General features: G+C 36.6%; 1 protein-coding gene across 3 annotated transcripts in view; it reads right to left on the bottom strand.

Annotated features, from left to right (window-relative positions):
- Positions 1-25,276, bottom strand: part of Ano3 (anoctamin 3) — a 310,140-nt gene that overhangs the window by 188,815 nt on the left and 96,049 nt on the right. The window contains exon 1 of one of the 3 annotated variants that reach the window (XM_021184438.3): positions 9,528-9,665. The exons of the other annotated variants lie outside the window; for them this stretch is intronic. The gene's annotated coding sequence lies outside the window, so the exon portion shown is untranslated. Of the gene's footprint in view, positions 1-9,527; positions 9,666-25,276 lie in introns of those variants that run through there. 3 annotated transcript variants of the gene reach the window in all.

Below are 25,276 nucleotides of genomic sequence, written 5' to 3'. Positions count from 1 at the left end.
TCAAGTTGGGACCGACCGCTGTGGTTGAATTAGGGAAAGGGTGGAAGAAGATGAGGAGAAGGGCAACCCTGTAGGAAGACCAGCAATCTCAATCAACCCAGAACCCTGAGATCTCTGAGACACTGAGTCACTAACCAGGCAACATACACTAGCTGGTCCAAGGCTCCCAACACATATACAACAGAGGACTGCCTGGTCTCCCTCAATGAAAGAAGATGTGCTTAACCCTTGAGAGACTTGAAGCTCCAAGGAGTGGGAAGGGCTGATTGGGGGCTGCAGGGTGGGGGTGGGGGCATCCTTTTGGAGACTGGGGTAGGAGGAAAGGGATCAGTAACTGTGGGAGGGCAGACCAGGAGGGTGGTAATGACTGGACTGTAAAAAATAAAAGTAATAATCAAAAGAAATGTAAATAAAAATAACCAATTATTAAAAATAACAAAATAAATATCAAAAAAGAAGAGACAAGATAAATAATTGGAGATGAGCTCTCTCAGCTGATCTTCTGAGAGGCACTTCATATGCAGGGTACACAAAGATTCATTGACTGTTAAGTACTAAATGGAAACAAAATCTATCAGCAGTCAGGCAAATGAACTGGACATCACTTCTAAAGACATAAAATTAATACATGGGTATTTCAATATCCTCAACCACCTGGAAAATGTAAACTGGATGACTGTTACCAAGAAAGAGCAAATCATTAGGATGCATGGTTAAAAGTGGGCTATGTACACCACTGGCAGGATTATACGTTAGTTCAGCCACTGTGGCATCAGCTTGGAGATTTCTCAGAAACTGACATCAGAGCTACCATGTGATCCAGCTATGCCAATGCTTGAATCTAATGCAATACTTAACAAAGATATTTGCGCACTTGTGCTTTACAGCCATTTTTACAATTTTCATGTCATGCTATCAGTCTGGTCACCTTCCAGTTTGAGGGGGTGGTATATGACTACTATTAAGGCCAAACCCATGTCATTTGCAGAAAAATGGGTGATGCCTGAGATCACTACATTAAACAAAATAAGCCAGGCTCTTGTAAAATTTAAAGGTTTAATATATGGTATTTCATATTTTTCTAACAACATAATTTAAATAGTTTGAAGGATCAAACAGGAAATTAGAATGGAAACTATGGGAATAGGAAGGGGACAAGGGAGTGACAGGAAACAAGAGAAGGCAAAAGAGTAAATATTGTCAGTGCACATTACTCACATATATTAAAATATTGCAATGGTAATAATAAGAAAGGAAAAAGGACAAAAGTTTACACACACACACACACACACACACACACTCACACACACATATGCATGGCATATACCTGGAACTGTGGTTATTTTAGGCAAGTGCTGGGTTGGGGAGCTACAGACTTAGAGACAAAGTAGGTACAAATGAAACTGAATTACATCATGTTTCACTTATTCTTATATAGAACACTTAACAAAGATATAGGAAAATATCTGAGGCCAGATGATTTCTAAGTAGATTATTTTCTGCCATACATGTAAAACACTGTATCCAGTTTACTTCTAAGTGAATACAACCACTCTGGAAATCAGTCTGGCAGTTCCTCAGAAAATTGGACATAGTACTACCGGAGGATCCAGCAATACCTCTCCTGGGCATATATCCAGAAGATGTTCCAACCGGTAAGAAGGACACATGCTCCACTATGTTCATAGCAGCCCTATTTATAATAGCCAGAAGCTGGAAAGAACCCAGATGTCCCTCAACAGAGGAATGGATACAGAAATTATGGTACATTTACACAATGGAGTACTACTCAGCTATTAAAAAGAATGAATTTATGAAATTCCTAGCCAAATGGATGGACCTGGAGGGCATCATCTTGAGTGAGGTAACACAATCACAAAGGAACTCACACAATATGTATTCACTGATAAGTGGATATTAGCCCAAAACTTAGGATACCCAAGATATAAGATACAATTTGCTAAACGCATGAAACTCAAGAAGAATGAAGACCGAAGTGTGGACACTGTGCCCCTTCTTAGAATTGGGAATAAAACACCCATGGAAGGAGTGACAGAGACAAAGTTTGGAGCTGTGATGAAAGGATGGACCATCTAGAGACTGCCGTATCCAGGGATCCATCCCATAATCAGCTTCTAAACGCTGACACCATTGCATACACTAGCAAGATTTTGCTGAAAGGACTCAAATATAGCTGTCTCTTGTGAGACGATGCCGGGGCCTAGGAAAAACAGGAGTGGATCCTCACAGTCAGCTATTGGATGTATCACAGGGCTCCCAATGGAGAAGCTAGAGAAAGTACCCAAGGAGCTAAAGGGATCTGCAACCCTATAATTGGAACAACATGATGAACTAACCAGTACCCCGGAGCTCTTGTCTCTAGCTGCATATGTATCGAAAGATGGCCTAACCGGCCATCACTGGAAAGAGAGGCCCATTGGACTTGCAAACTTTATATGCCCCAATATAGGGGAATGCCAGGGCCAAAAGAATGGGAATGGGTGGGTAGGGAAGTGGGGGGCGCTATGGGGGACTTTTGGGATAGCATTGGAAATGTAATTGAGGAAAATATGTAATAAAAAATATTAAAAATTAAAAAAAAACTTAAAGGCCAGCCTGCAAATATTCTACAGAATATAAATAATTCTCAAGTGAAATATCTATCATATTCCACATGGATTAAGAATCTCTTAACAGATAAAATATTGAGTTTATATGAAATACATCATGTGGGGATTGATCTATTTGGATACCAAAGCTCCAAAAGAGGCTTACTGTATATCTCTAGCTATGTACTCATGGTGATGCCTTGCTGCTGCCTTTTAAGTTCTGGGTTACAAGGATGTGGCACCATGCCCAGCTTAATGCTTCTATTTCTCACATGTTGCCTATTATATTATATTATATTATATTATATTATATTATATTATATTATATCATATCATATCATATCATATTTATTATATTTATTATTATAAACTTCTATTGTGGAACCTGATTTTGTGTTCAAAATATTTCCTTTCTGTTCTCTTGGTTTAAGGCAGCCCACTTTTACAAGGTACCTAATTTTTTCTCTATTTTCCATTGCCATTCAATACCCAGTATGCATAATGAGCATCCTCCATTCTGGATTAGCTCAAGTCCTTTCAAACATAGCACCCATTTCCCAGTTCAGAGAGCATATATAACTATTTAATACTCAACTTTTAATGTATTTTTGTACATTTTAGGCTACAGATATACAACATACAACATTTATGAGCCTTGTTTTCATTTACTTACCTAAAATCCTACCAGTAGAGATAAGAGAAGAAAGCAGAGTTTGTCATCGATAGAAAAGAAAAATGAGGAGAGTCTGAAGGCTTCAGAGGACATTACACACATCCCTTTCCCAGGAAATGTTTGTCTGATTCTCTTTATTTCCCATGGAAATCCTCAGCACCTATTTTCTATTTTGTCTTTTCTTTCCTGAACTCTAAATTCATCCCCTTCCTCACAACAGTTAGATAGTCTATAGGAAGGGACAGCTGCCATGTGCCCTGGTTTTATTCTTGGACAATATTAACCTCTGAAATCACTGGCTTTTTAATTTTAACAATCTGAAGATACTTCTATTTCTATTTTATTCATCTCATAGGTTTTAATGTGTATATATTATGTATGTGAGGGTGGGGTATATGTGTCATATGTACAAGAGTGGGTGTGCTACATGTATCTGAATACACATGCTTGCAGGGGCCAGAGGAGGATGTAAAGTACTGTGCTCTGACACTCTTTACCTTATTTATTTAGTTCAGGATTCTCCAGTGTTTCTGTAGATAGGATGGTAACCATGCCCTGCTTTGTGTATGGGTGCTGGGATCTTAGCTCAGACCCTCTTACTCTTACCCACTGAGACAGTTCTTCAGATCCATAGCTATGTTTTTACTGTAGTTCTTACCATACACAAGTACTAGTCAAGGCTTTTTTTTTAAATCTTTGTTTAGGTGAGGCTTTGTGCTCGCCCACTGAGCTGAGCACCCTCTAGGTATCTGAAAGTCTGCTCACAGTTACTGATTCACCACAATCACCCTTGCTCCTGCCATCTGCTTCACTCCATAAGGAAAGGAATCTCAGGTTCAAATTTAAACAATTTTCCAATGTCAAGCAATGTACAAATGGTAGTGTCAGTATTTAAACCCAGATCCTAGTTTAATGTCCCATTTTCTTAAGAATATTAAGTTACATTAGAAGATTTGGATTTATTAAATGTGATTTAAAAAAATCTGATCAGTTCCATTAGTACAACACTAATTTAGCAAACAGTGCTTTCTTAATGAATCTTTGAATTACTTGAATTCTTGAACCTTTTACTTACTACTACTGTTGTCAGATATATAAAGAACACATCCTGATACTTGGTGATTCATAAACAACAGATCCTCTGCACTGATATGGGTTCTGAATTATCAATCTGGATGCATTAACTAAACTGAAGGGTCCAGTTTGTCATTTATAACAACAGTCTCTATGGAAACAGAGTCAAGTGTAATTTGGCTTTGGTGGATTTCAGTGACGTTTTGCTACTGTTTAGCAGCACAGGGTCATCTGAATGGACATAGCTCAGAGTTGAGAGAACTTAGTGGCTTTGAGGAATGCTAGATACAAGTCTGTGACTTTTGGTATGAAGCACTATGTGCTCCCAAGCAGAACTTGTTATACCACCCCATATTTTCTTCATACACACACTTATTCAAGCTTCCAGCTCATTTCTCTTCCTTGTGTGTGCAGTAGCAAGGCAAACCTCTTGCTTTGATTAGGTAAATATACACTAAGCTCAGAACATATACGCTCAAATTAAGTACCCTGGGTTAAGTCTTTAATAGCAAAGAAAGAAGCAAGAGATGGGAAAACACAAAAAAGAGAAAGGTAGGGTAGAAAAGAAGAGGGAAGAAGACAGGAGATATGAAAAAAAAATCTCAGAAGTAATTGCTCAGCCTCCTTTGACTTATTTCTCTCCAAGGCTATATAATCAATGGAATATAAATTCATATACACTAAACATTATATGTAATACACACCATGTAATAAATATTGTATGCAGTGGTTATAAAGTCTGCTCTTTTTTATACAGAATGGGAGAAATTTTTGTTAGGACTCTTTCTCTTCTAAGAGAAAGAATTCAAATTTAAATTAGAGAACTGCAGTTTCTTCTCAATATCAAAGACTATTATGTTCATGTAGCAAAATCTCTACAGCATCAATACCTAGATGTTTCTATGAACACTTGGTCTGGAGACCCAGGAAGCACCTATCAAAATTCTCTATTTGTGTGTGTCTGTATACAATAGGTGGACCAGGAATTTGTCATATCCTCTGGAAATGGAATTAACAGAGGTTGTAAATCACTTGAAATGTGGAAAACAACTATATTTTTCTTCAAGAGCAAGATGTATGTTTTAATAGCTGAGCCACCTCTATGGCCTTAGTGGTAGAAAATTTTTGTTAGCTGCCATAGAGTATAGTAAGTGAGCCAATTAAGGAATAATGCTAATGTAAACCAGAGGAAAAGGAAGCATCAATATTTATCATGTAATCCATCCATAATTTTATCAGATTTCACACGAGGGAATTCAAAAGAAGTCTCACTGCAATTGGTATGGCATTTCCTTTGGAAAAGGAATACTACAATTTTGTACGTTTTGTATGTTCTCTATTATTCCATCAGGTCACATGAGGGAGATGAAGACCATGCCCTGTTGCTGAACAGTTTTATGGATACATACATACATACATACATACATACATACATACATGTATTCACACACATATGAACATAATTTTATATAATAAGATGTATATATCATTATTGTTTTATTCCCAACAAAATGATGAATTTGATGTATTTTGCTAAATTATTCATTGTTCTGTACCACAGCAATCTCGTGGATATACTTGTTTTTACATTCTTAATTCCTTTAATCAATGAAATACATATCTAGTATAAAATTGAAATTATTTTTAAAATTGAATATATTTTTAAAAGCAAGGTTTTTACCTACACTCTTAAAGCCCACAGCAATGGCTTTGCATTGCCTCAAGCTACAATGTTTTCCAAGAGCTGTTGTTTAGTACAGCACTCATTTAACAAGTTCATCGTGTGTTGCTGTTATGATTCAGTTCTGCCTGTGCAAGGTGTTCAGATCATTACAATGAAAAATACTCAGTGAGCCTCCCTTTTAAGAGAATGATGTGGTTAAGGAAGAAGAAAGGGAACATGTTATAATTGGGTGAGATTTGTTCCCTGTGAGGGTAAGAAAGAGTTTAAGTGTTATGACTGCAAAAATGAAATAATTGTTTCAGAAAGAAAACTTTTCAGAAGTTATATGTATCTTGAGTCCTAAGGAAGTGAATAGCAGGGGAAATAGAGCTCTTGTGAGCAAAGGGACTAAGGAACTCCATTTAAGGTTCCAGGGAACAAGGCTAGGGATACTGACGCCTGTGAACAGATTGATGGTGATAAGAACAATTCAAATGCGAAGGACTTGGAAAAATAGAAAGCATAACTCATATTAAATCTAACATTAAAGTGCTATTCTCTAAACCGTCTTAATAAAAAGTTTGTTTGTTTGTTTTCCCCAATAATCCGCAAACTTTTGAGGACAGCAACCATATTATTTACATGTTAAATCCATTAAACCTTATTCATCTCTTCCATGCGTTTACACACACACACACACACACACACACACACACCCTCAGCAACCATTAATGTAACTTGAGATTTTCATCTCAAAGTCTATTAAATATTTAGTTTTATAGATTTTTAAATGTATACTTTTTTTCTGCTATAAACAAAAACAAAGAAACTTACCACACTCCCATTACAACTACTGATCTCTCACAAATGATCTTCATTTTCTTTCCAACCTCTTTTTTTTTACTCTTTACTTCTGTATCACAAAATACTCGGAATTATACTATTTTTAATACTGTCACCTCAGTGTTTATAAATCTTAGCAGCTTCTACCTCTTGATCCATTCACCCATGCACCTGTTCCAGCTCAAATCACTACCATCTTCCACCTGGACTACTGCAAGGAGGACATCTTATCTCCTTGTCACCAAATGAACACGTATCTCTTCAAAGTTGTTAGCCTCAAAAGAACGTCTCAGACCTACAACAGAGATCTAAAGCACCGTGTCTGGGAACTTCTGCTCTCTTCTTTGGCTACCATCTATGTGTTCTCATTGCCAATCGTGTATACCCAATGCCTCATAGAGGCTCTCTATCTTTGATGCCTGTCACTCCATTTCTCCCCTGTGCTGATGTCCCACCTCCTAGTCCTCGTGCACCATGTCTACCTTTTGATAAGTAGCTTCTACAGGATGGCAGCCTTTCTACAACCTTACGTTGACATAAGACATTTTGTAAACAGGCTTATGCAGTGGATACCCTGTTTAGTTTCTTAATTTTCCATTGCTGAAAGCTTTGCAAAAGAAGGGATTTTGTTTTGTTGTTATTTTGTTCTGCTTTTCTGTTTTCTTTTGCTTTTTTTTTTTTTTTTTTTTTTTTTTTTTATCAATGGATTACCCAGTACACTCTGTCCACAAGATGGACTTGAGCTGCTAATAGCAGACAGAAGATAAGGGCTGTCAAATATGATACCTAGATCATTAGCTTCATTATGACCTCGGCACCTATTGAAGCTGCACATTCTTGAGCTTCAGCTTATTGCATTGAGCTTCTAATGCAATAAGAAGCTGTAAATTATTTTTTAAAACAATTCCCACAGGTAATTTTGATACAAATTTGCCAACCTCTGTTCTAAGGTATTTATTTAAAAAAATAGATATTTCAAAGCATACATATTTTAAAGCTTGTTGTAGTCCAGATTTCTTAGAATGTGAGAAGTCTGAAATAACAAATGCAATCTCACTTTTTTGAAGAAGAAATGTCAAAATAAAAAATATATATAGTTGAATCTGAAATTACTGATATTTCTGTTTTTAGGAAAGTGAAACATTTCTTATATATATCAACTTTAGTTATGCGACTTATACTTTTCTCTGAAAAATATTCTCAGATATGAAGCTATTTTCTAATTATAGCTGATATTAAACTAGTTAAGATGAGGAATGAGAATTAAAATCTGCATTTCTTATTTTTTCAGGCTGTCAATCAATGAATTGATCAAAATGATTAATTAGACCTTCTGACTTCTAGATATGCTTGTCCAATATTAAGTTTATTTATTTTGCTTAGAGAACATTGTCTTTTCACACTTATTGTATAAGATATGTATATTTCACTGAGTAGTACTATAGAATAGTATTAAAAAGAAGGCAGCAAAATAATTATTTTTCATAAGAGTGAAATCCAAATTTCTAAATTATGTGACTTTAATTCTCTCAACACTATGTCATAAAACATATCCATAAGAGAATAACAGTACTAAACAAATACAAATAGTCCCTAAACAAGAAAACATAAATGTATGGACAAGAGAGAAGCAAACACATTTTGAATTTGTGCGATGTAGCAGACACTAGGCTAAATGCTATATTAAAAGTATTTTTTCCTCTTAATTTTATTTACTCAATACAATATTATCTCTGATTTATCTAAGAAAAAGTCAAAGCCAAGTATTTTGAATAGACAATGATGGAGCACAGACTATAGTTTTCTGTTGTGTTCTTAATGCAACATGTAAATTTTGAATATTTACTTTGCAGAATTAGTTTACAGAGAATATCTTAGGAGATACTGTTCCTAGTGAATGATTGTTATATTAAATGACACATAAGGAATCTTGTAAATACTTTTTCTCCATGAAAACTTACTTCCATGTCAGTGACTATCAATTTTAAGTGCTCAGACTCTGAGTGCAGGCCTATATTTTCTGATTTGTAAATGGGATTGTTTCTTATTTCTAAAGAAAGAAATGAAAACAAATATTGAAGAAATGATAAATACTTTAAGAGTAACTTTTAAGGGCATAGAATACAAAGAAAGCAGGTTGAAGACATGCCCTTTCCCAGCATACTAGTGCTATTCAAAGTCGGGTCATTTCTGTAGGTTCAGGTTTAATCCTGTTTTCCTTCCTTACAGCATTTCTTCTGAGACTCTGTACTTTGACATTAGCAAAGAAGTCACAAATGAAATTATACCTTAAGAATGATCAGAAAACACGTATCCTTACAAAGAATGTGCTTTACATAATTCCACATCTACATCTATTTTAGGTAGAATTTCTGAATATTTTTTTTCATGAAACCAAAAGTAATACATCTAAGCACAGCCAAAACGTCACCGAGAGGTGGTAACTGTTCTGCATGCAAGATACACACCACTCATTATCAAATCCACATTTAGATCACACCATTTCACTTTAACAGATTCATTTCTAGCATCAAGAAAAATTTAAAACTCTCCATTCCTAATTTTGAAAATCAATACCTGTTATTCTTCCTTGCTTTCACTATGCATGCTTAACTAAACAGAACGGCAGTACAAAATTCCTAGATTGAGGCACTTTTAAACATACCACATTCAGAGTTCTGGGATCAGCTGCATTTGGAATTCCTCATTGCTGACAACCGTCTCCAGTGACAACCTTCTTTAAATCACTCTTCAGCATGACAGCTGAAAGTTCTGCCTTCCACCGCCTGCCTGATCCATTAGCTGGAGTCTTACTTCGTGAGGGCTGCACAAAGCATTTGACTGGAGGGTTTTAAGGCAACTCTTTAAATGTCTGGGTATGAATAATGACTTTAAAAGAAGAGACAATGCAGCTCTTTATAAGAACTTCTCTATTGCTTTCTATTAATTTATTTTAGGGGGTGGCTGAAGTACAGCATGGGGCTGCCTCGTGTGTCATGGGTTAATACTGTCAATGTATGATTCATCTAAGTGACATTTAATCATATGTCAGTGACATTTAATGATTTGACTGTCAATTTTTAATAATCTATTGCATATGGTATTTGAATGAGCTGAATAGGTTGACATAAAATGTGGGTGGTATTTTTAGTTTAAATAATAGAGGTCTCACAATGTGACCTTTTTCATTGGTGAACTTAACCATATTTTTTTATAACTTAGTGGAATTTAACAGGATTTCCTTTCCTTTTAAGCATTTATAGAAACATTTCTTGTACTTTTATTCAATTAGGAATGGTACAATACTTCATGATTTCTGGAAAATACTGCATCTGTGAAATTTCCAGAATATTGTTTTGGCTCTGTGTTGGTATAATATAGACTGATTATAACGGAATTAACTGTTACTTCAAAATAAAGAAAATTCACCAATTTTACCTCATTGATTACATTTACTTGATGAGATGAAATGGATTATTTGTCAAAAATCCTCCTTGGTACAGCATTGAATTGAAACTAATAAGGCATTGAACCTGAAAAACAACCAGTTACTTGATATAGCCTTAAATTAATAATTATGTTTACAAATATTTTCTTGCTGGTTGGTAAAATAAGCAAGTTTTTCTTATACAAGAGTTTGAGGATGTTTAGTTATAGATGACAATTATGACTGAAATCAATGTTTGTAAAATTTCCATAGACATGTCATTTCTTAGTTAAAGATACATTTTACCTATGCTTAGGCAGGAGATTCACCTGCCAGATGAACTGTGATGCACTCATGGAGAAAACCAACAGATTACTGATGTAGCCCTGAGAGGAAATAAATAGTTGCATATCCTATTGCTGAGGAAGGCTTAGTGGGAAATCGACTATTGTTGTTTTGCTAAATAGGCAAAATAGTCAACTTGTCTTCTGAATATTTGTGTTTATACCTGTAGCCTAATGCTGTTCTTAGCCCTGGACAGATACATAAATTTTACACACACTTAGCACTGGTCAAAGTGATTGTTGATTGCTCCTCCTCCCCAAGGCTGGGGATGTGATGTAAAAAGAAGTGGAAAAACTTTCAGATACAGAGGGGTGGGGAAAGTAGTATGGGCACAGTTTATATATTTGACTTGGTACTAGTCATGGACATATAGTAGCTGTGGATGCCAGCATAAGACCCGCACAGGTCTGAACCCTTCAATTCATCATGAATTGAGGAGAAGCTCAATAGTGTCACATTTCTCTAAGGAGCCACTGGCTGTTATTGATTTCCAGTAGAGGAATGTCATTTATTTTCAGTGGCATAGCTACTGGTAAGTTACCAAGAGTCTAGTAAATAGCCTACTATCAATGCTTATACAAATAATCTCAGTTATAAGTTTGGAGAAAAAAAAAACAGAAAGAAGTCAAAGTAGTTGGGAAATAGAGGGAAGTCTGTTGGAGTCTGGGTCACTGGGCAGGCAAAGAAAATGAGGATGGATAGGATCAACATACACATACATACACATGCATACACACATACATGCATGCATACACGTGCATATGCACATGTGCACATGCACACAAAAAGTTATCTTAAAATGTTCAATTCAATTAAACATATTTTCCATAGTAATATGATGAGATAATACATAAAGTAATTAATTTAAAAATTAATGATTCAAAAGCTTATTATATATCTAGTTAGCAAACATTGCTGCTCAGAGAAAGGGAACAGCATTAGCTTCTTGTTTGTTTTGTTTTCTTTATGAAGTAAGACTTCTCAAGTAGCAACTTGTTTTGCTGTACTGTTTCTTTCAGGGCATTGGGATAGTTACAATCACTTTACTAATTTTATTCTCACATTAAAGATGCATCATGTCTTGACTCTCCTGGGAACCTACTGCATTTCTTTAGGCTCCAAGCAGCAGCTGTGGTCAGCTGGAGGAACTGCCTTGGAAGGGATGGGCTGATTTGATTTGGTTTGGTTTGGTTTCCTCGTTGGAAAGGGGAGTTTCCATTCTGTAGTAAATGTATTTAAAAATACTTAATTCCCCGGGTGGACAGTTTGCCCCTTCTTAGAATTGGAAACAATCACCCATGGAAGGACTTACAGAGACAAAGTTCGGAGCTGAGACAAAAGGATGGACCATCTAGAGACTGTCATATCCAGGGATCCATCCCATAATTAGCCTCCAAACGCTGACACCATTGCATACACTAGCAAGTGTTTGCTGAAAGGACCCTGATATAGCTGTCTCTTGTGAGACTATGCCGGGGCCTAGCAAACACAGAAGTAGATGCTCACAGTCAGCTATTGGGTGGATCACAGGGCCCCCAATGGAGGAGCTAGAGAAAGTACCCAAGGAGCTAAAGAGATCTGCAACCCTGTAGGTGCAACACCATTATGAACTAACCAGTACCCCGGAGCTCTTGACTCTAGCTGCATATGTATCAAAAGATGGCCTAGTAGGCCATCACTGGAAAGAGAGGCCCATTGGACATGCAAACTTTATATGCCCCAGTACAGGGGAACGCCAGGGCCAAAAAGTGGGAATGGGTGGGTAGGGGAGTTGGGGGGAGGGTATGGGGGACTTTTGGGATAGCATTGGAAATGTAATTGAGGAAAATACGTAATAATGATAAAAAAAAACTATTGTACTGTAAGTAGAAAACTCTAGAATCTAGATGACAGAGACATGTACTGTTCAGCACTACTTCTTTCCAGTTAGAGAACTGGGCAAGAAACAACTCCTAAAATATTATTTCTTTACTGATATAATGGTAGTAGGACTGTTTACTGTCACTATGCGAATTGATATGATATACATAAAATAATGAATGCATACCAGAGTAAGATACAAAAGCATTCTTCCCCAAATTACTGGATAAAAATATCTATATTGATGTTCTTTTTCCAGTGTTGTAAGGCAGAAAGTCAGCTTTTTAGAAGCAGACTTGTGGCTGTTCCTATTTCTGTTTTGTTTTCTCATAGCTTCACTATTTACTAGCTGAATAATGTTTCTAAATGACTACAGTAATATGACAATATAAAGTTACATATAGTAAAGCATTAACTCAGGAATAAAATGGAAAAGCAAAATATTTTTATACTATTGGCCTCATGCTGCATATGATGGTTTTAGAGCCACACTTTATTATAGAATCATAATTGCAGTCAATTACTATAATCACTAAATACTCTGGGGGATTTTATAACAGTAGTTTTGATTGAATGCATTACTGTTTTAGTGAGATTATTAACTTTGAGTATTTCAGTGTCTCCCCACTTACAGTGAAAGAAACATCTTAAATATAATTATTTGGGCAAACATCTAATTATATTCTAAAGATAAATCTTTTGCAAAATTATTTTAAGGCATTCACTTATTACTTTAAACTTTCTATCATCAACTTATTTTGCAGAAAATTTTGGCTCCAAAAAAGAAAAAAACCCCACACATCTTGTAACCAAAAATAAAGCTGGGGGATTTAGTTATTTTGGTTGTGCTTTAAGCTCTTTCAAATTTAATTGAAATACCTTGACTATCTTTGCATTTCTTCACTATTAGAACTGCTTATATAGTTAAATATTACCATCAAATTGCTTTAAATATTTTTTAGTTTCACATTTATATTTATGTATTTTAAGCTTAAGACATAGCCATTGATCCATGGCATGTATTCTACCATATTACCTTATCATTAGATCCTAAGTTCATTTCTTTCACTTGCTCATAATTTTAACATTGTTGTGTTTAGTATCTAAACTATTAATCACATCTTTTGTTTCATGGTCAAAGGTTATTTTTCTACTCAATTATTTTAAAAACGACTTTTTTTCTTTTAATGCATTCATTCTGAGTTTATTAACTATTTAGCTCGTCAGTAATGTATTTTATTTTAAGTAGTGAGAAGATGTCTAAAAACATTTGAGCCCTTCCCAACAATGGACCAGCTATTGGTAATATATTGATTGGTTAGTATTTTGAAAACCAGATTTTATTACTGATTTAGAGTGCTATTTTTATTTGATATATTCATAAAAAGGTACAAGAGACAAGAGAAAGAGAGAGAGAGACCTCAAGCTACACATTCTTTTGGATTTAAGCTATCCAAAGCATATGTAGGGAGAATAAGAGAACACAGATTTCTTTATTCCAGATCGGGAAAATTTAACCTAGTTATACATTACTATAGAATAAGACTTCACTGCTTATTACAGAATATCCAAGGATAATGAAAATAAATGATAAAAAAACAGGGGAAAGTTCTCTTTTTGTTACTGGATATTTTCTTTATTTATATTTCAAATGCTTTCCACATTCCTGGTCTCCCCTTCAGAGACTCTCTATTCCCTCCCATCTCCCCTTGCCTCTACCCACCCACCCACCCACTCCCTTCTTCCTGTGCTGGCATTCCTCTACACTGGAACATCAAACATACTCAGGCCCAAGGTCATCTCAACCCACTGATGCCAACAAGGCCATACTCTGCCACATATCCCACTGGAGCCATGAGTCCTTCCATGTATATTCTTTGGTTGGTAGTCCAGTTCCTAGGAGCTCCGGGTGGGTGGGGGTGTCTGGCCAGTTGAAACTGTTGCTCCCTCCATGGGGCTACAAACCCCCTCAGCTCCTTAAGTCACATCTCCAATCCCTCCATCAGGGACCCTACGCTCAGTCCAAAGGTTGGCTGCAAGCATCCACCTCTGTATTTATCAGGCACTGGCAGAATCTCTCATGAGACAGACTTACCAGGCTCCTATCAGCAAGCACTTCCTGGCATCCACAATAGCATCTGGGTTTGGTGACTGTATATGGGAGGGTTAATATCCACTTATCAGTGAGTACATACCACCTGTGGTCTTTTGTGACTGAGTTACCTCACTCAGGATGATATTTTCAAGTTCCATTTATTTGCCTAAGAATTTCATGAATTCGTTGTTTTTAATAGGTGAGTAGTATTCCATTGCGTAAATTTTCTGTATCCTTTTTCTGTTGAGAGATATCTAGGTTGTTTCCAGCTTCTGGTTATTATAAATATGGCTGCTATGAACATGGTGGAGCATGTGTCCTTTTTACATGTTGGAGCATCTTCTGGGTATATCCTCAGGAGTGGTATAGTTGGGTCCTCAGGTAGTACTATGTCCAATTTTCTGAGGAACCTTCAGAATGATTTCCAGAGTGGTTGTACCAGCTTGCAATTCTACCAGCAATGGAGGAGTGTTCCTCTTTTTCCATATCCTCACCAGCATCTGTCTTCACCTGAGTTTTTGAACTTAGCCATTCTGACTGGTTTGAGGTGGAATCTCAGAGTTGTGTTTATTTGCATTTCTCTGATGACTAAGGATGTTGAACATTTCATTAGGAACTTCTCTGCCATTCGAGTTTCCTCACTTAAGAATCCTCTGTTTAGCTCTGTTCCCCATTTTTAATAGGGTTATTTGGTCCTTTGGAGTTTACCTTCTTGAGTTCTTTTTTTTTTAATTTTTTCATTAGATATTTTCTTTATTTACATTTCCCGAAAGTTCCCTGTACCCTCCCCCGCCCTGCTCCCCTACCTACCCACTCCCACTTTCTGGCCCTGGCATTCCCCTGTACTGGGACATATAAAGTTTACAAGACCAAGGGGCCTTTCTTCCCAATGATGGCAGAGTAGGCCATCTTCTACTACATATGCAGCTAGAGACACAAGCTCTGAGGGCACTGGTTAGTTCATATTGTTGTTCCACCTATAGGGTTGCAGACCCCCTCAGCTCCTTGGGTACTTTCTCTGACTTCTCCATTGGGGGTCCTGTGTTCCATCCAATAGTTGACTGTGAGCATCCACTTCTGTATTTGCCAGGCACTGTCACAGCCTCACACTAGACAGCTATATCAGGTTCCTTTCAGCGAAATCTTGCTGGCATATGCAATAGTGTCTGAGTTTGGTGGCTGATTATGGGATGGATCCCCGGGTTGGGTAGTCTCTGGATGGTCCATCCTTTCGCCTTAGCTCCCAACTTTGTCTCTGCAACTCCTTCCATAGGTATTTTGTTCCTTATTCTAAGGAGGAATGACGTATCCACACGTTGGTCTTCCTTCTTGATTTTCTTGTGTTTTGCAAATTCTATTTTGGGTGTTTTACATATATTGGATATACTGCTGGAGAAAGAGTTTTACTAGCAAAGCAAGAAATTATGTTTAACACCTTGTACAAAAACCCTAATGATTTCACGTGTGTTCCATAAACAAAATAAAAATTAAGTGTTAAAAACACAATTTATCACAGTAATATTATTAAATAAAAATAAAGTTGAGGAAATTTTAAGTATATCTTAGAAACTGACTAACCAATAACATAAATAGATTCTTTCCTCTTGGTACAGACATTTCTCTGTAGTAAAGGGAAATAGCTCTTGTGTTGCTAGGGGCTAGCAAACTAACACATGTTCAAAGTCCCATAAAAAGTGTTTTTTCATGTAACTTATGCATATCTCCCACATACTTTAAGTTGCCAACTTACTTATAGCATTGAACAGAATATAAATGCTAAAAATTAATTGTGATACTGTAGCATACAGGGAATATTATAACAAAAGATAAAATTCTCAGATTAGAAAGATATCTCAGAGTTCAAGAACACTTAATTCTAGAGAATCGGGGTTTGTTTGATTTTCAGCATTGATGTGGTGGCTACATCTACCTGTAAATCTAGTCTCAGAGGATCCAATGTCTTTTCAGGGCAACCACCTCACTTGCAATACACATATACCCAGGCAAACAAATACTAATACTCATAAAAAATTAAATCTATTGAAAATGAAAGGAACTCTTCATATGTTCACTAAAATAGTCATACTCTTTACTGAAAATTCTCCATTTGTACATATGAGTTAATGGCTGTGAAATCCACACATATACAATTATCACTACATTTTATGTCAAGGCTGCCCATTACATCATTCATATAGATAAGACAGAAAGAGCAAGCCTGTCATCATAGCTATTTGGGAAACTGATGCAGGACAATAAAAATTTAAGGCCTACGTGGAGTACATGGTTTGCTAAAGACTAGCCTTGGCAATTTAGTGAGACCTGTCTCAATATAAACATGGAAATGAGGGTTGCCTATATTGTCTAGTGCTAGAAAGCTTCCATTATAAAATAACAAGGATAAATATTCTCTACCAATAAATAACTAAATAAATAATGAAGAACAAGAGAGGAGAAAGAAAGAAATGAGAAGAAAAGAAAGGAAAAGAAGAGAAGTGAAAAGAAAAGAAAAGAAAGGAAAAGAAGAGAAAAGAAAAGAAAAAAGAAAGGAAAAGAGAAAATAAAAGAGAAAAGAAAAGAAGAGAATAAAGAAAAGAAGAGAATAAAGAAAAGAAAAGAAAAGAAAAGAAAAGAAAAGAAAAGAAAAGAAAAGAAAAGAAAAGAAAAGAAAAGGAAAGGAAAGGAAAGGAAAGGAAAGGAAAGGAAAGAAGACACATGCATCCAAGTGATTATTTATCTGATTGTTTATAACACCACATTATGTTACTTTTTGGAAAAATTCTAGTATCACTAATATTACGTAGCATTGTATAGTAGTTCTGTAACAGTAATTGGTTCAGAAAATTAACCCCCTACACAATTTCTGGGCCAAAAGCTATATATGAAAATGGAATGTTTTAGTATTGTTAACATAAAAGGCACAGTTTAGAAATCTACAGAAACTGTATCTTTCTTACCTCTTCCATCAATGATCAGTGTCTTCATTCTTACAGAAAATTACCCACATTAGTGTTGAAAATATGATGAACACCATCTGCCCCTGCCACTTGATCTAGTCAAACTGAATGGCCATGTGATGTAATTTTAATGAACTGCTAAAATATTCATGTCAAGATTTTCCTGTCTATAACCCCTCTCCTGTCTGGTTTAATACTAAACATACTTTCAAAAGAGAAGTCATATTTTGGAAAATACCTTTATAGTCCCCAAACCATAACTGTCAACATCATTAGTCAATTTCTGCATCCCCAGACAAACATTTCATTAGTGTTCATGACGGGAGTTGTGGCTTCTACCACATGTGCTTGATTCTTCTCATGTAACCTAACTGTAGATGTTCTCTGACTATTATTTTCTCATAGAAGCCTTTGCTGGTATTCAAGGCATGGCTACTTGAAGGTAAGAGGAATTCTCATTCTGTAGGACCTTATTTCCAATACTCTACATTAATAAACCAGGAAAAGACAATCTTTTCCTAAACACTTATAAAAGCGGCTTGTCTCATTTTCTCTAGAATTTTCCGTCAATTAAGTCTAATAATTTCTACCACTTATAGATTTATGAGAATGGCTTTTTTTGTATGGTTGTTTGTGGTACTTAATTGTTTCTGAATATTTTTCAGCCACACAGATGTAGTAAAGATAATAAAATTGTATTAATCTAATGATTATGACTGTTGACAATATACATGTATATTTCAACTAAAGTAAATATTGTACTTTCCTGAATTTAATTAAGTTTTAATATTATTATTATCATCTCTTTCTCCCTTCCCCCATGTTTGTGTGTGTATGTATGTGTGTGTGTTTGTGTGTGTGTATGTTGTTATTAATTCGATTTGTAATGGAGCCGTAGTTCTCTGAAAAAGCAGCAAGCATTCTTCCCATGACTGAAACTACCAAAGTTCAAGAAACTGAGAGAAAAATATCATAGGGTTATGAAAGAGTTTAGTATTATCACTTTGCAAAAGATATAGCAATAAGATGACTCCTAATGACATATTGCTATGCTCATAGACAGGTGTCTAACCCAGTTCTCATTAGGGATGCTTCTTCTTGAAGTAGATGGGAACTAATGCAATGATTCACAACTGGACAATGTTCAGAGTGAAAGACTTTGGAGCACTCATTTCTAAATGAAATATCTTCATAAAATCTCTCCCCTCAAGACCTATGCATCTATGAAAAAGAGAAGGCAAAAAACAAAACACAAACCTGTAAGAGGAGGGGGTAGGAGTGATGATTCCAAGAACAGTGTCATCCAGATGCAAGAGAACTGACACAAATATGAAGTCACAAAGATAGCACACATAAGGCCTGCATAGGTTCACCCCTGACAAGACCCCAATACTGTGGGGAGTACACAGAACATGGAAAATTAGTATTCTTCAGTGGAGTGTTGGGGATATATTAACACTCCATGGCAGGCCCCAGGCCCAGAAGTAATGAACTACATGATTTTTGTCTGTTTGTGGGCTTTTTGCTTTGTTTGTTGGGTTTTTTTTATTTTCGCCACTTTTGTCATATCATTTTTGCTTATTTGTTTTGATTTTCCTTTTTGGGTTTTCTCTCTGTAAAATAATAAGAGAGAACCTAAAGTTGTGTGGGTAGGGAGCTTGGACATATTTATGAGGACTTTGGTGAAAGAAAAACTTGACCAAAATATATTATATGAAAAAGTTTAAATAGTGCAAAAGAAGTAACAAGCATGCTTATCTGCTGAACCATTTCTCTGGCCCAACCCTCTTCCAAATAAATTATTGAGACGCTTAGCTATTTCAGAGAGTTAAGTGTTTGTTTGTTTGTTTGTTTGTTTGTTTGTTTGTTTTTCAAATATAAAGTATTTATGTTAAACTACACCTAGGCTCCAAAGAATTAGGAGCATTTTGGAATTTCTTAGAAATTAGTGACACTTTTTTGATCTTCTCAGTATTTGAAGAAGGATTAATTTGTCACTGTTATCAGCCCCTACTTTATCCTTTAACACTTGAAGCTGTCTCTATTATCTCTTGTTGAAAAGAATTATTCCCAGATATTTTTCATGTTTATGAACAGAGGCCATTCCCACTGTTGTGCTCTTTAATGTCAACTGAGCTGAATTTCCTGCTTAATTTAATCATCTAATTTTGCTGCTCAATTTCTTACATGTTTCGATTAGGACAACTATGGTCATTAGTTTCTGGTACAGGTAGGTGGTCTTTTATCCTCTTCAAGGCTAGCTCTGATATGTAGTCCTGATAAAGTTAGGATTCAAGGAGACACAACAGAAATGCAACCTTTGTCTGAAACCAGAGCTTAGTGATGGCATCAAATCCAAGAAAGCCTTATAGACAATTCAATAGACAGTAACTTTTGATAGAAGGTATTAAAAATCTCAACAAAATTAGAAGGTACAGTGGATAGAAATTAACCAAACACTTTTGGTATGTTTAATATGGATTTTGTTTTAAGACTTAAGGCTAACAGAAAAAAATTAGAAATCATGTGGTGATATATCTCTGATTTGTAGTGCCTCTTGGACTTCTCCATTGCTTGTATTTTAACACATATATAATGGAGGCTGTCTAATGTTTACCATCATTCTCTGTCCTGGAGTACAAATTTAAACATCTTCCTATTAGATCCTGTTATGCTATCACTATAATTTTACCACATTAGAAGCCATGACTGCAAAAAGTTTTAATCTCAAAAAAGAATAAAAAATACAATTCTAAGTTCTGAAGATAGATCCTAAACCAGAGAGTTATTTTTAAGAATATTTAGTTTTATTAAGTGTATTAGTTACCTTTCTATTGTATTAAAACAACATGACAAAGGTAATTTTTAGAAGGAAGGGATTATTTGGGACTTACAGCTCCAGGGTGATAGGAGTATATATTCATTACAATGAGGAGTATGGTAATAGGAAGGCAAGCATAGCACTGGAGCACCAACTGAGAGCTCACATTTTTTATCCACAAACTGGAAAGCAGAGAGGTAACTTGAAATGATAGGAGTCTTCTGAAATGTCAGGGACTGAGAGTGATGACACACCTTCTCCAAGAAGGCCACACTTCCCAATCCTCTCAAATAGTTATAGCCACTGGGGGCAAAGTGAGTAATGAAGTCTATGAGGGGTTTTGGCATTCAAATTACCACGGTAAATTATTATAAGTAGTGATGAGAAAGAAATGTTTTTCACTTAGACTCAAGGCCACTTCAGCAATGGTTAATTGTTGCTCAATGGTTAACAAATAAAATTTCAAACAGATTGAAAATCCTTCTATACAATGATCAGGCCACTAGTCAGATGTATTTTTAAGATTGTTAGTTCTTACATCTGAAAAACTTAATGGAGCTCTCACAAATACAATAATAGCACTTGAGATAATTTAGAATAATTTCTTCTGACCTTAGTTCATGGCTGATGGGCAATTTGTTATTGAGTTCTATTTGTTTTCTATTATCCAATAGTTGCCTTTACCCACTATGTCCTTTGCATTAGGCATGAGTCACTCTTTCAAGGTAATGTTCCTTCCTTCTGAGTCATTATATCTTTTATATCTTTGCTCCTATGTGAAATGTTCCTTATGCAGTTCCCTTACTGTGTATAATATGCAGAGTGCAGATTGCAACCTACCAATCATCCAAAGTAAAGCAGGATATGAGGCAGAGACTTGTGTATTAAAGCCTGTTTATATGTTTATAATGCACAGATATAATGAGCTTTTCTTTCTTTTTTCTTCCTTCCTTCCTTCCTTCCTTCCTTCCTTCCTTCCTTCCTTCCTTCCTTCCTTCCTTCCTTCCTCCCCCTCCTCTCTCTCTCTCTTTCTTTCCTTGCCAGTGGGATTAGATGTGCTGATTACTCTATTCTACAGAGTAATCTCTCCTCAAATTTGTAATAGTTTTCCTAGCATAGGCTTGAGAATGCTTATCTTGAAACTTCAGACTTGAAAAATCATATATATATGACATTTTCCCTCTTGAAGGAAGAAACTATTTTAGTGGATCCCACAGTTAAGAGACTTTTATTTGTAAAAAGACTTTGGATTTTTAAAAGGTATTGGATATTTTTAAAGGATTGAACTTTTAATATGTAAAGACTGTGGGACTTTTAAAGTTGTTTAGATCTTGGGGGTGAATAAGAACTAAGGGCTGACTAGTGGATGTGTTTGTGTGTCAAGTTGACATGGGGTCAATTGTACTGGCTTGTTTTATGTGTCAACTTGACACAGGCTGGGATTATCACAGAGAAAGGAGCTTCAGTTGGGGAAATGCCTCCATAAGATCCAGCTGTGGGGTATTTTCTCAATCAGTGATCAAGAGGTCAAAGCTCATTGTGGGTGGGGCCATATCTGGGCTGGTAGTCTTGGTTCTATACAAAAGCAGGCTGAGCAAGCCAGAGGAGCAAGCCAGTAAGTAACATCCCTCCATGGCTTCTACATCAGCTTCTGCTTCCTGACCTGCTTGAGTTCCAGTCCTGACTTCTTTCACTAATGAACAGCAAAAATCAGTTAAAAATAAGCTATAAATCTTAACATTCTTAGATATCTTAGTCAGGGTTTCTATTCCTGCACAAACATCATGACCAAGAAGCAAGTTGGGGAGGAAAGGGTTTATTTAGCATACAAATTTCCACATTGCTGTGGAAATACTCTCACGTAGTATGGTGGTTTGAATATGCTTGGTCCATAAATAGTGATACTGTTAGACAATATGGCATTTTTGGAGGAAGTGTGCCATTGTGGGGGTGGGCTTTGAAGCTTTACCCAGTTTAGAAGAATTAGTTTTCTCATGGCTATATTCAGAGCAAAATGAAGACTCTCAGCTACTCCTGCAACTTGCCTGCTTGGAAGCTGCCATGCTCACACCTTGATGATAATGGACTGAAACCCTAAGCATATAAGACAGCTCAAATTAAATGTTGTTCTTCATGAGAGTTGTATTGGTCATGTTATCTCTTCACAGCAATGGTAACTCTAACTAAAAGAGAAGTTGGTACCAGGAGTCAGGTACTGATGTGATAGGCCTGACCATGGTTTTATTTAGAGGAATGTGAATTTTGAGACTTTGGATTCAGAAAGTTGTGGAATGTTTTAAGTGGGGCTTAATAGGCTATCCTAAGTCGAGCAGTGGTGGTACACACCTTTAATCTCAGCACTTGGGAGGCAGAGGCAGGAGGATTTCTGAGTTCAAGGCCAACCTTACTACAGAGTGAGTTCCAGGACAGCCAGGGCTACACAGAGAAACCCTGTATTGAAAAAAAATAGGCTATCCTAGTAGGTATATGAAAGACATTGGTGCTGAGGGTGATTTGAAATGTGGGGGCCTAGCTCAAGAATTTTCAAAGGAGAAGATTATTAGTATGTAGCCTACAGACTGTTCTTGTGATGTTTTGGTGAGGAATGTAGCTGATTTTGGTCCTAGTCTGAAGACTTACCTGAGGCTAGTATGAAAACATTCCAATTAACTGCATTGACAAAGGAAATCTCAAAAAAATCCAAATTTAGACTTTATCCTGTAGTTAAGTTTCATGAGAAGTATTTTGATCAAGCATGGCAAATTTAGAGAAGGAAAGTACAAAATGGGTACAAAAAGGTCACCAGAAAGTACAATGGAACTAAATCCTGTGTTTGAGGAGATAAACAGATAAAATGTGTTGTCCAACTAAGCTTATTGTTTGCTTTGTTATTGTCTTTATTTGAACTTTTATTCTGAAGTGAACTATAATCTCAAAATGGAAGTCACAGGCTTTTGATTTGAAGCTTGAGGAATTTTGGCCACGATAAGCTTATGCCTAGACATGGTGGTACAGGAGATAGAGAAAAACAGATCTCCGAGTTTAAGGCCAGTGTGGACATAAAGTAAGTTCCAGGTAGAAAAAGCTTAGGTCCAGGCATGGTGGTAAAAGCCTTTAATCCTAAAATTCAGGAGACATAGACATTCAGATCTGAGTTCAAGATCATTTTACAGTGCAAGTTCCAAGACAGTCAAGTTTAGGCAATGAAGGATATAATAGAACAATTGGTAATGTTCTCACTTCAGCAAGCAGCAGAACTCAGAATCTTTGGCCATGTGCCTCTGGCTTAAGATCCAAGAGCAGAAGGGACTACTAGGGCAATTGATACTGGTTATCTGGAGCAAAGAAATATCTTCTGGAAAGTGTTTTCTGAGAGCACAAAGAAGCTGTGTTCCAGACATAGTTACAGTAGTACCTTATGCTGCAGCTGGACTTGGCATGTATAAGCACCATGCATGTGGTATAGGTTTTGAAGGTATGAAGGGGTCCTGGAGGGTAGCTTGAGACTTAGCACTGCAAGAGGCCAGGAAAAGCCACTGTTGAAGGTGAATATTCAGTTGCAGTTGGTGGCCCAGAACTGAAGGGGTCAAGCAAAGAAGTTAAGGCTTGGAACCATTAAGGGAGCCTATGAAAGTCTATTAGCGCCGGGCGTGGTGGCACACGCCTTTAGTCCCAGCACTTGGGAGGCAGAGGCAGGCGGATTTCTGAGTTCGAGGCCAGCCTGGTCTACAGAGTGAGTTCCAGGACAGCCAGGACACACAGAGAAACCTTGTCTCGAAAAACCAAAAAAAAAAAAAAAAAGAAAAGAAAGTCTATTAGCAAAACCTAGTTGCAGCTGAAGATCCCAGGAAATTGGAGATGTCAATACCATAAGATGACAACCAAGAATAGCAGCAATGGAGTAGAATCAACGAGAGCCTAGAGTGCTACAGAAGGCAGAGCTGAATAAGTGACCCAAGCTCTTAGTAGAAGCCCAGACCATGTGTGGATTTTAAAAATCAGAATAAGACAGAGGCAGGCGGATTTCTGAGTTCGAGGCCAGCCTGGTCTACAAAGTGAGTTCCAGGACAGCCAGGACTATACAGAGAAACCCTGTCTCGAAAAACCAAAAAAAAAAAAAATCAGAATAAGAAACTGTAAAGTTGAAGTTGCTAGAAATATAGGAGTTGTGGAATACCTGTGGAGGAAATCTGCTATCAGGGAGTGGAACCAGCCCAAGAAAATGAAGTCTGTTGCTGCTCAATGCCAGACCTGCCAACAACAATCATCAAGGATGAAAGGAGCTGGAGATCTGAAGAATACTTAGACATCAGACATAAAGACATGGAGTTTAGAGTTTGTCCAGTGGGTTTTCTGTCTTGCTCTGGTCCACTGTTTTTCACTGTGATGTTTTTGAATGGTAATAAATATTCTGTGGTATTGGAAGTATATGATCTGCTTTTTGATGGTTAAGTGATTGTATAAATCTCAGAAGAGATTTTGAACAATGGACTTCTAACTTTGTGGAGACTGTTATAAACAATATGACTTTTGAAGTTGGATTAAATATATTTTTGCATTATGTTATGCCAAGATATGGCCCACAAAAACTCTTGTGTTTGAACACAACTCTGGAGGGTCACAGAGTGGAAAGTAGTGGATTGAATATGTTTGGCCCATAGGGATTGGTAATGTTAGACAATATGGCTTTGTTGGAGGAAATACATCACTGTTTGGGAGAACTTTGAAGCTCTGCCCAGTACAGAAGAGTGAGTTTTCTCCTGGCTGCAGTCAGATTAAGATGCAGACTCTCAGCTCCTCCTGCATCTTGCCTGCCTGGAAGCTGCAATGCTCCTACCTTGATGATGATGAACTAAACTTCTAAACCTATTAGCTAGCCACAAATGAATGTTGTCCTTTATAAGACTCG

This window comes from Mus caroli, unplaced genomic scaffold (assembly GCF_978045245.1).
Source record: "Mus caroli unplaced genomic scaffold, Mus_caroli_1 scaffold_2, whole genome shotgun sequence".
Taxonomy (NCBI): domain Eukaryota; kingdom Metazoa; phylum Chordata; class Mammalia; order Rodentia; family Muridae; genus Mus; species Mus caroli.
Note: the sequence above shows the minus strand (reverse complement) of the source record. Positions and strands in the feature narration are given on the sequence as shown.